Source organism: Schistocerca piceifrons, chromosome 10 (genome assembly GCF_021461385.2).
Source record: "Schistocerca piceifrons isolate TAMUIC-IGC-003096 chromosome 10, iqSchPice1.1, whole genome shotgun sequence".
Taxonomy (NCBI): domain Eukaryota; kingdom Metazoa; phylum Arthropoda; class Insecta; order Orthoptera; family Acrididae; genus Schistocerca; species Schistocerca piceifrons.
This window is the reverse complement of record NC_060147.1, coordinates 19,719,690-19,738,648: the sequence shown is the minus strand read 5'-3', so window position 1 is coordinate 19,738,648 and position 18,959 is coordinate 19,719,690.

The window sequence follows — 18,959 nt, the reverse complement described above, 5'->3', positions numbered from 1 at the left end:
GACGCCCATGATGTTGGAAGTACAGGGGGAAGACATATGGCTGAACTTCCAGCACCTGAAGCACTGCAACAGGGGAGGGATATATGGGTTGACATAACAGTGGGAGATCCTCACCTTGACCCTTTCAGGTAAGGTGTCACCCTCAAAGACCAAGACGAAGGCACTGGTGGACACCTGATTATCCCTCGGACCCCGATGGTCGCACCACACGAGAACACCTCGCCGCTCTAAATTGGTATGCAGCTCGTCATCAGACTGCAAAAGAAGGTCCCTGTGGAAGATAATACCCTGAACCATATTTAAGCTCTTATGTGGCATGATGGTAACAGAAATATCACCCAACTTGTTACAAGTGAGTAATACCTGTGACTGGGCAGAGGATACTGTTTTTATCAAGACTGATCCAGATCACATTTTAGACAAGCACTCTACCTCCCCAAACTTATCCTCTAAACGCCCTACAAAAAACTGTGGCTTCGTCAAAACAAAGGAGTCCCCATCAGTTCTTGTACATACGAGGTACTGGGGTGAATAAGGTTTGCTGCCATCCTTAGCCTGGCATTCCTCCCATGATGGGGCCAGGGAGGGGAATGATTTAGGGTCATACTTTCTTGCATTGTACTGGGACTTGGAGGGCTTAGAGATTGCTGGTGTTTGATCGCCAGCAAATGATGATGTGGTACACTTCATCGCTCGTTATCCGCCCTGATGCCACCCACTCTGACCAGGGGCCCTCCCCACAGGTACCACCCAGCCGCAGCAAAGGCCACCTGGCAGGATGGCCATTGCCGGGAGTCCAGATGCCCCAGAATGACTGGCATCTACTCCTTGGCATACAGCGGGAGTTAACAGCACAGGCATCAGCAGAGCGATCACTATGTTGTCAGGGGGGTCTACAACCAAAAGGGTACATGACAGCCCCACCACAATGGTCTGGCTACTGTGCTGTATATGAGGTGCAAAGAAGTCCACGGTCATCATTGGCACAAAAAGCGACACTGCATAGTGCGTGGTGGAAAACACACCCAGGAAGGCATCCTAGCCCAAGAGATGGAGAATGAGCTGGACTGCGGTGCGATGATGAGAAAGTGAGCTAAAGATCTCAAGGCACAACAGACATGATGCACCATGTAAGGTGCCCTTCCCCAATTGGCTAACTGTTCAGGAGAACTTTGAAAAACAGTGGTCAGTTCCTACAGGTGACCACCACATCAGGCCGAAACATGAGAGACTCCTTTTAGTTGCCAATTGCAACAGGCAGGAATACCTCGGGCCTATTCTTATCCCAAGACCTGCAGAGGGGGATACACATTGGCACAAGTCAGTAGTCTTCATGATTATGACATGTTTCCAACTGCCGCCAGCCACAACCTTCAAACAGCTGCTATGTATATTCTCAGTGAACATGTGTCCGATAGTAATTACTAGAGGATTTAACATTAGCAATGAATGATGAAGACACACAAACCTCGGATAACTACAGGTGTTAGGATTTCCAGCGTAACCATGAAAAGACTGAACCAAGAAATTAAAACTTACTCAGATCCACAGGCTTAAAACCAAATATGTCAGCAGGTGTTGAAGTACCCGTTTCAATCATAATAAGGACTGCAGTGCAGATTGCAAAACCTTTAGCACATATTGCAAATTTATCCTTTAGTGAAGGTGTGTTTCCTCAGTGACTGAAGATCTCAAAAGTGAGTTAAAATGTGGTTTGAGTCATGTCTCAAGAACAGATCTCAGATTCTAGAGCTCACCACCGTAAATTCAAATAAAAAAATAAGGTTAGTTTGAGAAGCAAAAGAAGTTCCTTTAGGAGTATCCAAGGGCAGCATCTTAGGGCCACTACTCATGTCAAAGATTTACAGTTACAATATGATACAGCCAAAATTGAACTATATGCAGAGGACACAAGTCTGATAGTGAGCGACCTTAAAAAACTCGTTACAGTCAACTACTGACAAAATCCTAAAAAGTATTGAGGCTTGGTTCAGTGCAAATAAACTTACACTCAATGCAAAGAAAGCAAATTACATACAGTTTGGTAAAATGATTCAGGATGAAGACATTAATCTAGAACTGGATGACAGACTAATAGAGAGAGTGCAGTTTGCAAAAGTGTTAAGAATGCATGTAGATGAAGCTATGAACTGGAAACACCATGTAAAATTTCTTACACACACTCAACTCAGCCTGCTTTGCACTGAGAGTTATTGCAATTGTTTGCACTCTTGAAGGCATCGGAAATTTCATTCTGTTGCCTTATTTGGAATAGTGTTCTGGGCCAGCTCAAAATCTAATTTGAAATACATTTTTATTTTACAAAAACGGGTTGTTCGAATAATTACCCACAGTCTAACACAAGCTCACTGCAGACCTCTTTTCAAAACGTTAGGAATACTTACTCTGCCATCAGTCTATATACTTAAATTTGTACTCTTAAACAAAGCTAATCTAAGTAATCTCCACACAAATGCAGACTGTTACAACTATAACACAAGGAACAAGAATGATCTCCACACAGAACAATTAAGAAGAACACAAACTCAGCAGCATGTAAGCCACATGGGCATTAAGCTCTATAATGCACTGCCTCAGTACATTAAAGATTTAAAGGACAATACAAATTTTAAATTGGAACTTAAAAAAAATTTTAGTTGATAAATGTAACTACTCAATAAATGAATATCTTGAAGTCCAAGAAAATGACTTTACAAACTAACCTCCAAAATTTTCTATCTTCAGTTGTTTCAGCTTTTATTATACTTTACCACCTATAATACTAGTTATATATTGTTACTGAGAAACAAATAACTATGAACCATTTATATGGAAAGAAACTAAGTTTGATGTCATTTATTATAGACAATTTCATTTTGTACATTCTATATTTTAATTTCTGTGTATGACAAATCCAATTGTAGACAATTTCATTTTCTATATTCTATATTGTTAATTTCTATGTATGACAAGTCCCATATCATTTGTATGATGATACAGATGCTAAATAAATAAATATTCCTGGCCCTTTGTGGTCATGTGGAATTGCAACTGTCCAATGGGTTAGGAGAAACAAAAGATAATGTGACATTGACACAATGAGACATCGTCATGCTACTAGATTGCTGTAGCTGCTGGCAGGCATAAACAAAAGAATAGATACACCCATCACAACTTTGAAAGCTCAGTTTATTATACTGTAGGTCTATGGTGATGCTAGCAGTCATACTATAGGAAATAATCCTACCTGAATTTATTACAGTTTTCATTACAATGAAATTTCTTAATAACTTAGAGGGTCTCTGGTGTGGTGAATACTACATCAAAACCATTGAAACATGTATACCTCTTATTGTTCACTTTGCTGAACAAGTGTACCAGGAATGCAGCATAACTAAAAACAAAAATGCACAAATGCACCTGCACACATCTAAAAAATGATGAAACTTTTGCATCCTTGTCACAAAATTTAGACCTATCATAGCTTTTGGTGACCATGTGGAAAAAGTATATTGCCTGTCAGTAGCTAAGAAATTGTGGAATTACTTACAACCAGTGTGGGAATCTCAAAAACAAATATAAACAGAATCTGAGGAGGCAAGGTAAGGACAATATCTAGAATTGCACCCAAAATGACCCGTGTACATTTTCAGTTTCTCCTCAACTACACAGTTTTTACTACTGTGGTGAATGTTGTGTTTTTTTACTTTGGCTATCTATTTTGTGTTGTGAGGATAAAGTTCCCCTCACATAACTTTAAAGTTTTCTAGTGTGAATTTTCGCTTTGAGATAGTGAAATTAATATACAAGAGAACAAAATACATAAATGCTGGAAATCAAGGAGGCAAAAGGGAATACAGATATCTGAATATTTTGACTGTCAGCAACTGCAGTATGATGAGCAAGAATGATCAGAGCAAAAATCCAAACAGAAAAAGACCATGTGTCTAAGGGAAATACAAATGCTGCTATTAAGAAAATTTAACAGACCTCTGCAGAAAAACTGAAGCACCTGTATGAATGTTAAGAGAACTATCAGAAGCAAGCAAACAGGGCAAGAGTGATAGGTCTAAGGAACATACAAAAAGGCTGTACAAAGGAAAGAAACAACAAAACAATGTCAAGGACTGGGAAGATGAGGTGACAAGACCTGCTATACTTTGACAATTATGTGACTGAGGACTGAAAAGCCTAAGTTGAAACAAGGCACATGGAGTAGGTGACATCCTGCAGAAATATTGAGATGCTTGGGGAACAGGCCATACCAAAATGAGTTCACCTGGCATCCAAGATACAGGAGACATGTAAAGTATTGGGTTCAAAAACATAATAACACCATTCACCTGATATGCAAGATATTTGATACCCAGAATAGCCTCTTAATTCAAGAAGAAAGTAATAAGTTGTTCAAATAATTTACGGGCCAGCAGAAGGGTGATCTCAATAGCCACCAATATTTCAACAGGAGCGCACACTATCATTCACCAGACACAACTGCAGCACTGTGTAAGGGAATTTAAAACCTCTATCTGTGGACAAATTCTGGAAAGATAGCAAAAGCAACACATTATACACCCTAGTGCATCACACAATCAAATGTAACAACAAAACATTGACAATGTAATGCAAATGGGCAGACAAAAAAAATCCACGTGCACTTACAAAGGTTTAACTTTTGGAAACAGTGGCTCCTCCTCCTGGCAGAATGGTAGAAGGGGAAGGAAGAGAGGTGAAGGAAAAAAGACTGGAGAGTTTTAAGAAAAGGGGTACTTGTTCAGGAAAGTCACCAAGAACCCCATGTCGGGAGAGACTTACAGGATGGGATGTGAAGGGAAGACTGATCGTTGGGGACTGCAGTGGATGAGGTTTGAAACCTGAGAGCTTAAATGTAGAAGACAGGGTAATATGCAAGACAGAGATTACTACTGAAACACTGTGTATGAGTTAATAAGGGTAAAAACTGTCATTGTATGTAACAGGGGTAGGATGGGGATGGGAAAAATAGACATGGCAGAAAATGAGAGTTGTACAAAACTAAAATGGAGTGATGAAAGGAGTAGTTACAGTACATAAATGCTGAAATGTAAGCAATTAACATAAATTAAGACCAGGTAGTTGGCGAGAACCAGGGACATGTTGCATCAGTTCTCACCTGTGGAGTTCTGAGAAAGCAGAGTCTGGGATATGAATTCAGATGACACCTGTGGTGAAACAGTCACCGAGTTAATGACTGTCTTGTAGAGCATTCTCTGTTACAGGATATTGCATGTTGCTGGTATATCCCCTCTGCCTACGTCCCTTCACGCTGATTAACAACTGGGTGGCACTTATGCCAACGTAAAAGGCCAAACAGTGTTTACATAGCAGCTGGTATATGACATGTTTCATTACGTAGGTGGCTCTCCCTTTGATGGTACATATTTTGCCAGTTACAGGGCTGGAATAGGTGGTGGTAGGAGGGTGTATAGGGCAAGTCTTGCAGTGGTGACAGTCACATGGATAGGAGCCGTAGGGTAGGGAGAAGAGTGCGGAAGGAGCATAGCGTCTGACAGGAATGTTGCGGAGATTTGGAGGGCAACAAAAAGGTATTCTATGTGTGGTGGGCAAATTCCCAGACAGAATGGATCTCATTTCAGGGTATGATTATGGGAAATCATGGGTTCTTGGGGGGGGGGGGGGGGACTTCCTGGGATCCATAAGCCTTCAGCCCCTGGTTTGCTTTTGATACACTGATGACGTCATTGGTGCATGGACTCATGGTGAGGCTGACCTGTTAAAATTTCTGGACACTCTAAATTCCTTCTCCCAATTAAATTTCACATAGCCCTACCCTGAGTCCCATGTCACTTTTGTAGATGTTTATCTAATCCACACTGAAGACAAGTTACACACTTCTATCCACATTAAACCTACTAACTAACTACAGTACATACATTTTGACAGTTGCCATCTTTCCAGTGTCAAATGTTTGCTCCCATACAGGCTTGGAATTTGAGGCAAATGTATTTGTTTGGATGCAGACTCTTTACAACAATACAACAATTTCATCTCAACCTTCACTGAACTTCATTGCCCTAACAACCCAGTCAAAAACAGATTTTCTGGACCATCACATCCAATCCTGGTACTACTGATTCCTCCAAAAATAAACTCTGGAGCACACCATTTGTCACCCAGTATTATCCTGGTCTTGAATATATTATTCAGCTACTTCAAAATTCTTTAAGAGTGTAAAAACCTTTTCTTCTGGCCATTTTTGTATATTATTTTTAAAGGTATTAGGAGATGCAATGCGCCTGCACAGGTAAAGTGTTAAAAAGCTTTATTCCCATGTGTTCATGCTTGCCAGTCATGTTTTTTTAAGTCATGTTTCAGGCATGTCTATCAATGCTTAATGAGTATTATGATTATGAGTGGACTCCTCAAGGCTGTAACTGTTAAAATTTTTCTTTACATAAAAAATGCAGCTGCATATGCTGAGGCGATATAAGCCATGGGGTAGCTATACACAAATATACAGATGGTGGTAGTATCATGTCCACAAGGTAGTACATTAGCAGAGCCATCATTTGACCTCATGTGAAAAGGTTTATACAATGGGAATTAACAGACTTTGAATGTGGAATCGTAGTTGGAGCTTGATGCATGGACACTCCATTTAGGAAATAGTATGGGAATTGAATATTCTGAGACCCACAGTGTCAAGAGTTTGCTGAAAATATAAAATTTCAGGCATTACATCTCACCAAAGAAAATGCAGTGGCTGATGGCCTTCATTTAATGTCAGACCAGCGGCATTTGTATAGAGTTGTCAGTGCTAACGGACAAGCATTACTGCATAAAATAACCATCAATTTTGGATGCACGATGAATATATCCAGTAGGGTAGTGCAGCAGATTTTGGTATTTATTAGCTATGGTAGCACACAACTGATGTGAGTGCCTTTGCTAACAGCACCACTGTGCCTGCAATGTCTCTGCTGGGTTTGCGAGCCTATCAGTTAAAACCCAGGCAACAGGAGAACTGTGGTCTGGTCAGATGAGTCCTGGTTTGGGATCTCTGTCTGCCAGCAACAACAGCACAGAAATGAACATCAAGGAAAGATTTGCAGTGGGAATGTAATGCCAGTTTTCCCTCAGGGAGGCACTCAGCTCAAAATCAGTATCAATAAATACTAAGATGAGAATGTGTAAAAGCGATATGCCCAGCAGTTGTGTACCATTCAGAAACCTGGAACATGACTAAACAGATAAAGGAAAAATTAGTAATATTTGAAATAAGAGTAATGAGGAAGACATGGAGACTGATGTTAGACAAAGGAGAATGGAGAAGAATGATGAAAGACAGATTGCTCTCTTCGGTCAACAACCAACAATCCTACAGAAGGTGAAGAGCAGAAGAATCCAGTGGGCAGGCAGCGTAGCCTGGATACCAGAAGACAGTTGAAGAGGGCATTTGTGGGCAAACAAACACCAGACACTCCATGAGACATTCAAGGCTGTGCTGGATGGGTGACCTGGTGAATAACCTTGTAGGCCTAGGGACTGAAGACACCTGGAGGAACTGGGCACAGAACAAAGGAATGGAGGCAGTTTGTGGGAGCAACACATGGTCTGCAGGGCCTGTGACTGCTGGATATGTATGTATGGATACTCCAGACATATCCCACCCTGTTGACAGTGGGAAAAAAGCGTAACAGGAACTCGGCAAGCTTTTCAAAAAGATACACACTTTACTCAACAGATAATTAATACATGACAACTTGTCATATGTGTGTTCTGTATGACTGTTCCACATTAATTCTGAATCCATATATACAACAATAACATTAAGAGATATACACTCATTGTCAACATTCAATACTTGTTTGGAGTATAGCCTCATACGGAAGTGAAACACAAATGATTGGCAGGGCAGACAATAGGAGAATAGGCTATTTAAATGTGGTTTAAAAAAGAATTATGAAGGCTTGATAAGTAGGCTGAGTAACTAACGAAGGAGTACTGTGTTGAATTGGGGACAAAAGCTTTCTGGTACAACTTGATTAGAAGACATGTCAGATTGCCAAGGACATGCCCTGAGGTGTCAAGGAATATTAAGTTTGGTACTGAAATGAAGTGTAGAGGTTAAACAGTTGTACAAGGAGACCAATTCTTAGCAACGCTAAGCAGACTCAAATGGATACAGCAGCAGTAGTAATGCAGAGAAGACGACTTGCAAAGGATAAGCTGAATAGTACCAGTCTGGACAACAACCACCACAAACAAACAACATCTTACAGTCTGTTTTATGCCATTACATGACTGGAATGAATGGCTATTCAAATAAATTAATAAATAAATGTAGATGCATGAAAAAGTGACATATTAGGAACACTACAATCATATAGAGGAATTTAGGAAGAGACAGACAACTGATTTAACATTTTGTCGAAGACATTTGGTCAGAGCGTGATACTGGACTGCCCCTGAAATCTTGCTTGGGGTGACAGACTGATACACAATGTAACGCAAAGTCTAGGTTAGGTTGAATGGTGATAATTTTGTTGCTAGTTGATGAGGTCAATGAACATGAATTTCTAAGATTCTGGTAAAAGCCAACCTGGCGTGTAGGCTAATGTTTATGTTCACACGGTATATTAATGCTCTTTGCCATGGTTAAATCACTTTTCATTTTAAAATCCAGAACTGCAAGGTAAATTCAGAAAATTTGTAACAGGTAATGGACCCATCTCTGATGGGTATTTTGATCCTAAAGAGTGTAAAGTCATCAAAAATGCCGCCTCCCCCACTCATCTGCTTAAGTGGAACCCTTGGTCTCCTAGATATGTATTGTCACGCACTCTGCAGGAATCAAGTGTGGATAGTAACTTCTGCTTCTACCACCATTTAATGGAGTGCACAAGTTGCCCACTTTCACCATTACATGTTTTGGCAACAAAGATTTTGCAGATGTCCAAAAGACATTTTGATCCTGCAGCCACTATGAATCAAGACACAAAGGATTAAAGACATTAGCTGTCAATGGGCATTGATTTATATCAATGGAGCAAGTTGAAAACTTGTGCCAGACTAGGATTCGAACCCAGGTCTCCAGCCTACTAGGCAGATGTGCTGACCACTATGCCACCCAGACACAGTGGCCATCATACCCACATGGACTAACCTAGATCACTACTTGTTGGACACAAATTCTCAACTTATACCACACACTGATGCAGTGTCCTAGCTCATTAGTTGTAGAGGCCGACATAGTGGTCAGTGCATCTGCCTAGTACGCTGAATACCCGGAGCTCGAATTCCAGTCCAGATCAAATTTTCTTCTTGCCTCATTTATATAAATTAATTCCTACTGACAATTAATGTATGCAATTACTCTGCGAAAATATTTTGCACTGCATTACATTTTTCATTATTTTCCCAAGATATTGGCAGATAAACCCTTCAACTTATTTTTGTGTTCCTATATAGTAAGATTCAAGTTTAATGTTTATGATCAGTCCCTTTAGATGTTTGGTTAATTTATTTGGTTAACATAATGTAGGTTGTAGTTGTGTAAACTGGACTCCTTTCAGTACCTGAAGCAGATCTGTTACCTTTTCATGTTTAAAGTCTCCCTATATTAGTGCACACACGGTTATTCACTCAGAATTATATTGTAGCTTCAAAGATGGTAGTGGGGAAGGAAGATCAAAGGGGACTAGTGTAGCAGGGGATACAACCTGTCGGCTTTGGACAATGACATCACAAGTCACCAATCGAGAAGCAATTCTTCTTAGTGTTGTAGCTCCCTTCAGTAGCTGATAAGTGTTTTTTGGCTTAAAAACAAAAAAAATCTCACGAGATAGAATAAACAGATCCACTTTATTAAGCAATCAGTAAAAAAACGAAACTGAAACATAACAGCAAAAGCGAAAATGGTAAACTGCTCTCTGGCGACTTGTGACATTGTCCAAAGCCGACGGGTTGTATCCCCTGCTACACTAGACCCGATCAAAGAAAGTGGTCCTCTTTAAATGACAAGCTACTGATGCAGTGCACAAAAAGATGCATTGGAAAAGTTCAGTAAACAGTTTACTGTTCCAAAAATAACACTTATGAACTTGTCCAATATGATAAACAATACACCTGAGGAAGCAGCAAAAACAGTTAGACTTACAATTTTGGGTAAAAATTTGATGAGCTGATTTAGTATTGCCTTGCTATGGAAGTGCCTTTCATTGGGCTTACTCATAATGACATGCTAAGCATTGCTGTATAGTTGCTAGAGAATTAATACCGAACACCCTTTTAGAGATTAAACTGCTGGGAAAAATTGGGTTAGTCTTTGCCTTGAACGGCAGAAAAACCAAACACTCAGAAAGAAAGCCTGTAGGTATGTCTACTACACGGCTCTTGCTTTCAGCAAAGGAGATAGAAATTCTATGATCTTCTGATTGGTGCTATACTACACAATCTGAAACTAGATCATGTTCTCTTATTTGATAGCAATTTCACATTTGGTACAACTATCATTACTTTTTGGAGGCTCCAATTTTGGTAATTATTTTCCAAACTCTAACATATATTTCAAAATATTTTTTCATAACATTTTAATAATTTTTTTAAGAGTAAAATATAAATGGTGGAATATAGGGAAATACGGAAGCGTCCGATCCCGCACGTCTGCTTGGACCCATGACGTCACAAATATGGCGGAAACGACCATAAACCACGATTCCAGTATGGTACGTACACACTATGAGGGCGAAAATACATCGAAAAACAAACACACACAGTTTCCACAAAAAGCCTAATGACACTAATGGGACAAGCGCGGGAAATAAGGGGTTTTTGGGTGGGGGTAAACTAAATATAAACAAATTTAGACACCCACCCCCATACAAAACCACACAAAACGACGAAAGAAACCGACGTCACAAAACTCCCCAAATACCACTAAGCACAGTATCATCTGGAATCGGACACTTCCCTTGACCTATATAGCTCAACAGCAGCTCCCGATCCCATAAATTAGGATCAAACACTTCCCTTGGCCTATATAGCTCAAAAACATCTCTTGATACCAATACACAGCCACACATTGGGATCGAACACTTCCCATGACCTGCGCACTGTTAATTTTATCCGTCACATCCATTGAAGAACATAAACAACAGAAGATTAATTTTAGTAAAATTACCACACGATGTACAGCGAACAACACTAAATTAACCTTCACACAAAATCATTAACTCACTGAAATGAATTCCACTAAAACACAGCCGACACTAACAATTCTGGATAATGAGCAAAAGCAAACTGAGCCCATTACACCACACAAACGAAAACCCTGAACATACCACCAGAGAGCACAACACGACGACATCTACAAACACGCCTCACTCACAAACCAAACTCCGCGCCGTCATGACGTCACACACAACACCCTTACGTCATGGGGTAAAGCCGACGCGCGGGATCGGACGCTTCTGATGACCCAATCTTCTGATTGGCGCTATACTACACTTCATCTGAAACTAGATTGTGTACACTTATTTGGTAGCAATTTCACATTTTATTTGGTACTACTACGATTATTTTTTGGAGGCTCCAATTTGGGCAGTTATTTTCAGAACTCACACGTTTCTTAAAATAATTTTAATTATTTTTTTTAAGAGTAAAATATAAATGGTAATATAAAATAAGTATCCTGTGCCTTTAAGTTGATTTTTACTACTTTATTTTTATTTTTTAAATAAAGAAATTGCGGGTCTAGTTTTCAGCACTTTCCCCTCTGTACTGTATAGATAGCACACCCACAAGAAAGTGACCCAGGTCGAAAAACGCCATTTTTTAGTTTGTCACTGAAAAATACGTGGGGAGTGCCCAACATACACGAAAAATATAATGGAATTTACTGCCAACAACGCTTACTTTAAACTTAAAGAAAGGTTATGTAATTTCAATATAAGTTTTATATTGTGTAAGTCGACTTTATCAAATATTGGATTTTTTGAGTTGAGTTACTGGACTTGGTGGCATGCAATATATAGTAGGAAAACTACGAAACCGCGAAGTAAAATTGAGAGGGGATCCTCCGCAACTACTAACTTTACTGGTCATTCATTCAAGCATTCACAAGTATCTTGTTTCCAGAAATTTCACCTGAAGAAATGTGGAAGGCCTTAAGTTAATTCTACAAATGCTGGTAGTGGGAACCACTGAAGGCTGCTTCTATAAAATATGAACCACAGCCGAACTGATGTTACTTAAAAACTCGAAAGAGGCAACTTACCTAAATGCCCATACACAGTTTTCACCGGCAAATTTAACTCATTGAGTGCACTTTGTTTTAAAATTAAATCTTGCAGGACGACGTCACCTGATAAAATATTGAATAACATGTAGGGGATTACAACACATAAAAAGAAAATACATACCGTGCCTTACGGAAATTTTTTACAATAGCGCTACGCAATAGAACTACGACGCACCCGATATCGCCATGCTCACCTCCAAATATTCCAATTTGCAATTGAGATTTGCCCAAATTTTCGACACAGTCTCCGAGAAAACGATTCAAAAGATCTGCTACGATGTTTTCTGAAACCATTCTCACATATCAACCACACAGCGCTTCCGAAACTAATTAGCTATATATGGGTTGGACTAAGTTTACAGTTCATAACAACGCGCGCAGGAACGCCCTGGCGACACTGCCTGCTACAGAACCTGTTATCAGGGCACGTGATCTCGTCAACACAGGACATGCGACAAAGTTTGTGGTTGGTTGGGACTTAGCGAAACTTCGACATTAGGTTTTGTAAACACCACGATGTCACCCAACCGACCTGCAGTCCTCTGCCGAAACCTACGACAGGCTGCGGCGCACACGACAGCAGGCAAAGTGCGGTTCTGCACCTGTTAACTCGTAGCTGGGCACTCGCGTACTAACGAGAATTAGGTACCGCTTTTATGGAGTCTTACTGGTCACTTGTACCACAACGAAATACGTAATTTTGCATTATGTTTAAAAGCACAGCTGAAATTGCTGCGTGAGGAGAGAAAAAACAGTCAAATATTTGTGACAACCAAGATTAATAATTTAATTGAGGCTCGGTTTACTCTACATCCGTACTCTAGAAACTACCGTCAGTTCCATGGCAGACGGTACATCCCATTGTGTAGAGTGTGTGTGTGCGCGCGCGCGCCCGAAGTAATAATTCTAATGTCATCCACGTGATTGCTATATGTGTGATACGTAAGGGGCTGTAGTACCTAAACCCCCGGAGTAATCATTTAAAGCCGGTTCCTGAAACACTCTTGATAGACTTTCTCGGGATAGTTTACATCTGTCTACAAGAGACTGCCAGTTCTGTTCCTTCAGTATCTCTGTGACACCCTCCCACGGATTAAACAAGCCTGTGACTGAATTACGTCTACATACTCCTTCAAACAAAACGTTAGAAACTGCAGGAACTATTTCATATATAACTGGCTTTGAAATGAGGAACAAAGATGTACAGCTTTGATTGGAATTCACTGCTGCCAATAAATGTAACAGTAACTGCATGTCACTGCTTCACAGGGATTGCTTTCCAGAAATATGTGCCTCTCTTTGATTGCTTACAAATCACTCGCGCGACCAGTTCCAGATTATTGCCCAAGTGTGCAGATAGGACTAACAGGGGAAATTGAACGTATACAGAGATCGACGGCAAGAATGGTCACAGGTTTGTTTGATCCGTGGAAGAGTGTCACAGACATACAACAGCAACTGAACAGGGAGACTCGAGAAGATAGACGTAAACTGTCTCGAGACTGTCTATTAACAAAGTTTCAAGAACGGGTTTTAAAGTATGACTCTAGGAATATACTACAATCCAATACATTACGCTCACATAGTGATCGTGAGGATAAGATTAGAATAGTTACTGCATGCACAGACGTTTAGTGCAGTGTCAACGAATTAGGTCCTGCGACTCTGCCATGCCATTAGTAAAACAGTTGCACTTCGCCCCAAAGTGATTTTTTCTTCTTTTTTGTTCGTTAAACTAAACGACAGAACTTTATTTTTGTGTACGGCGCTAAAATACAGAGCTCACGAATCTAGTACTGAGCAATAGTTTAGTCGACGTCAGTGAGCTCCACATTGCTAGCGTTACTAAACACATTTGAAAGGAGCACACTTGAGAAACAAGGATAATAGACAGAACAAATATATATATATATATAGGCGGCTGCGGGTTGCTACACGGGCATTTCGCGTTCCATACGTGAATGTAACCGGAAGAAACCCTAACAACTGTTCCAAAGGGACGTTCCCTCTGCCATGCACCTCATTGTGGTTTTCAGAGTGTAGATGTAAATGTAGAGAGAGTTAACACTTGTTGCCCCCAGTTACAGACAGTCCCATTATTTCAGTCGACTGAAGACTTTGCTCCATGTTTGACCTTCCATTCTGTCATAGTAGCACACAACAATACAAGCTGCCCTGTAATATTCATTAGAATTTCAAAATCGGGTGGCGACACCCTACTGAAGTAAACAAGAACAGTTTTTCAAATTCAGTTCACACAGCACGTCATTACCGGCAGTCTTCTACAACAAGTCAAGATTGCTAGGCGTGTAATAAATATAACAGCAGGCGCCTGTGATCGTACTCTTATAATTTCAAGTCCTGTAGGGTATGTCATCCTAAGTCAAGGTTTATACGCATCAATACGATAATTTTGCTACTTTTTTTTTACTTTGTGAGCAAGAAATCGTTGCAAAACAACTCTACTCTGCATACATTATTAGGGTAATATCAAGTGATCACGAAGTTTCTGCACAACGATGACACAGGCTCACAATAAGATATTTAGCTAAGGGTGGAAACGTTTTCCGTTCCACACCCCTCGCTGGAACTTTGTGATGTAGTAAGGTTCATTTCAGCGGTCTTTGCCCATTACAGTTTGGCTTAATTTAAATCTTTAATTGGTCGTGCGGTTCTCGGCGCCCCAGACCAGAGCCGCGCTGCTGCTACGGTCGCAGGTTCGAATCCTGCCTCGGGCATGGATGTGTGTGATGTCCTTAGGTTAGTTAGGTTTAATTAGTTCTAAGTTCTAGGGGACTGATGACCACAGCAGTTGAGTCCCATAGTGTTCAGAGCCATTTGAACCATTTTTTAAATCCTAGACTAACAATGAATTTCGGCTAGCCTACATGTTTCCTGCAGTATATGATTTCTCGTCACTGCTGGTTATACCGATATCTGTGCTGTGAGATGTTTAGCAGTCATTCTCAGCTGTTCGTGCTCTAGTTCGGTTAAAAAATGCAAAGACAAACAACATACAACCTTAACATTTTGTGTATAATTTGTTGAGCAGACGTAATGTCAAGTAGTGATAAAGAGGTTTGTTATGTTTCTACACCAAAGAAGAAGAAGATTCAAAGAGGTGAGTTGCAAAACCTGCGAAAACTTGGCACAGGCGTCAACAATATCACGCTGCATGGGAGGGGGATTCAGCATTTCGTTCAAGGATAGCAAAAGACCCAAATAATTGCTATAGGGCAAAATGCAAATACTGTAATGATTATGTAGTATCTACTCAGCGTTAGAGAGGCCGGCCGTTGTGGCCGATCGGTTCTAGGCACTTCAGTCTGGAATCGCGCGACCGCTACGGTTGCAGGTTTGAATCCCTCCTCGGGCATGGATATGTGCGATGTCCTTAGGTTAGTTAGCTTTAAGTAGATCTAGGGGACTGATGGCCTTAGATGTTAAGTCCCATAGTGCTCAGAGCCATTTGAACTATTTGTGTTAAAGAAACACATGCAATCAAAAAAGTTGCCATGTTTTTGTCAAAAGGCATGACAACGCTCGACAGATTGCAAAAGCCGAGCTTAAAATTGCGACGTTCCTCATAGCAGCTAATGACGTTCCTTTTAATACAAGCAACCATTTGACATCTGTGTAAAATAGCGCGTTTCCTGAATCTACGACAGCACAAAATGCTACGTAAAGGAACAAAAACATGGCTGTTGTACGAAATGAAATTCCATGATGACAGATGAAAGTGCCGATATTATTGCTTCAGTCAGTTATACTTGTACCGTAGTGTGCAGTTATGTCAGAATGGAAAGCCAGACATGAGCAAACTCTTCAATTTGACTGAAATAATAAGTGTCAGCAACTGGGGCTAACCAGTATGAGAAACTCACTCTGCATCTACACCTACAGCTACATCTGTAGTCTGCAAACCACTGTGAGGTTCATGCCAGAGGGAAGGTGACATCATATCAGCTATTATGGTTTCTTGCCGTTCCATTCACACATGGGGCACAGGAAGGATGATGTTTTAAAGCCTCTGTGCCTGCAGTAATTATTCTAATCTTATCCTCACAATCTCTGTGTGAGTGATATGTAGGGTATTGTAGCACACTCATAGAGTCATCATTTAAAGCCTGTCTTGAAACTTTGTTAATAGACTTTCTTGGAATAGTTTATGTCTGTCTACAGAAGTCTATCAGTTCAGTTTCTTCAGTATCTCTGTAACATTCTGCCAAGGATTTAACAAACCTGTGACCATTCGTGCTGTCCTTGTCTGTATACATTCAATATCCTCTGTTAGTCTTATCTGGTATGAGTCCTAAACATTTGAGCAATATTGCAGAACCGGTCATGTAAGTAATTTATAAGCAATCTCCTGTGTAGACTGATTGCATTTACCCAGTATTCTACCAATAAACCAAAGTCTACTATCTGCTTTACCCACAACCGAGCCTATGTGATCATTCCATTTCATATCCCTACAAAGTGTTATGCCCAGGCATTTGTATGAGTTGGCCAATTCCAGCAGTGAGTCATTGATAGTATAGTGGTAGTATACTACATTTTTTTGTTGTGTTAAGTGCACAATTTTACATTTCTGTACATTTAAAGCAAGTCTACAATCTTTGCACCACTTTGAAATCTTATCAAGATCAGACTGAATATTTATGCAGCTAGCAGTACCGCAAGCCTTAGTACAGCATATTTCATTAGACTGTGCAAATGCTACAGTGGGGAAGCACAATTCACTGTCCAGTCAATTAAAAAGTTTCTTCCTGGTATCATATTAACAAAATGCGATTATCATTCAATTTGCTTGTGTGCTATTGATGAATGGAAGGCACTTCCCAGTCATTGTGAGGAACTTGCAAGAGATGTACATAATTGCTTGTAACAAAGCTGTGAGGAACAATGTCAGCTAGATCAATTTAAAGAAAATATGCAGCTTGAAGTACATAAAATACTACATCCAGTGCAGACACACTTTCTTTCACTTCTTTCTGTTATCAAACGAACTTTGGAACAGTGGTATGCATTAATTTTATTCATTATAGATCAGGGGTAACAGAAAAAGTTAAGTTCTTAGAGACCTTCAACTTGCTCTGTGATCGATTTCTTAAACTGTATTTTCAATTTGTAAAGTGGATTTTGCCCAAATTTAATAGAATGAATGGTTATTTCTAATCTTCAGAAGTGTAGTGCTAAATTTAAAAAAGCAAATGGGAAAAAAATTTAAAGACTTTTGATAACCTACAGGGAACAACATTATGTTCAAGAATTTCTGGATACAGTTATTGTGGATCCTGTAGAGGTTGCAGACACAGTCTAACATGTATGTTAGACTGTGGCTGCAGATGAGACTAATTTTTTGGACATTAACAGCAAGTACTTAGGTGTAGATCTTCTGGAAGCAATGACATCAAAGAATGTGTTAGTCATGCCCGATGTTATAAGGGAATGTAGGGAGAGATGCCCTAGCCTCTTAATCTGTGGATGTAAAAGAATTCAGGGGCAGTTAAAATTTAATGACCCTCTGCTAGAACATTTATCTATATTATCTCAAATACGATCTTTCTCTAGTACAGAGACAGGAGTTACACCGACTTTGCTATTAGGATAATTACTGGTTCTGCATATAAGGCACACTGTAAACCATTGTTCTGTGAACAGAAAATCATGACTGTTATAAACTTGTACATATACTATGTTCTAAATTATACGAAGAAGAAATTACCAGAAACAAAAACCAGAGAAAATGTACATAGCCACAATACAAGAAGGAATAGGTGCCTCTATATTCCTTGCCACAGATTGTCAAAGTCACTCAACAGCTACGAAATCATGGGGTACAAATTATTAATAATCTTCCTCAATCTGTCCAAGAATTACCTGAACAATTATTCAAACAAACAATTCATGATTGGCTAGTCCTCCACCCATTCTATGACATAAGAGAATTTATCAACTGTAATATAATACTATAATGTTAACAACAAACCTGTTGTTTCTTTCAAACTATTAATTGTATTTTAGTATGTATATGACGTTGTCTATTGCTGTAACGGCCGAATGACAATAAAATTATTATTATTATTATTATTATTATTATTATTATTATTACTGGCAAATCTTGTATCATGAGTTAAATCATTTGAAATGCAAAAATTGGATGATGAATGGCACTCTTTACTCATGGATGTGCGCCTGTTAGATTTCTCTTCAGAATCTGAACTTGATACATTGAGACACAAGGTATGTTTAGTTTTCCGTTATTGCCAAAAAACTGTAAGCTATTTGGTTTTTACTGTTTGGATCCTTATTGGCAACTAGTGAGATTATTTAATGTACAAAAAAAAGTGAGAGATGAGATATCCCAGTTTCAAAAATTGCAATATTATTTTTTTAAATTAATTTCTTTTTGAATTTTTGGTTTCAGTAAGATATTCAGGATGAAAACCAAGACAATAAATGAGTTACCTAGGTCAACAATGAATGGAAGTCTCCTGGCATCACACAGCATCAAATGGTCCAGCGACTGCTGCATTACATTCCAGCCGACCAAGTCTATAATTGAAAGAATGACCACTGCTCATCTTTGCCACTGAAGGATGTAGATGAAGTTGATAAGTTTCCATCTGTATCAGCCAATTATATTAAGGTCGGT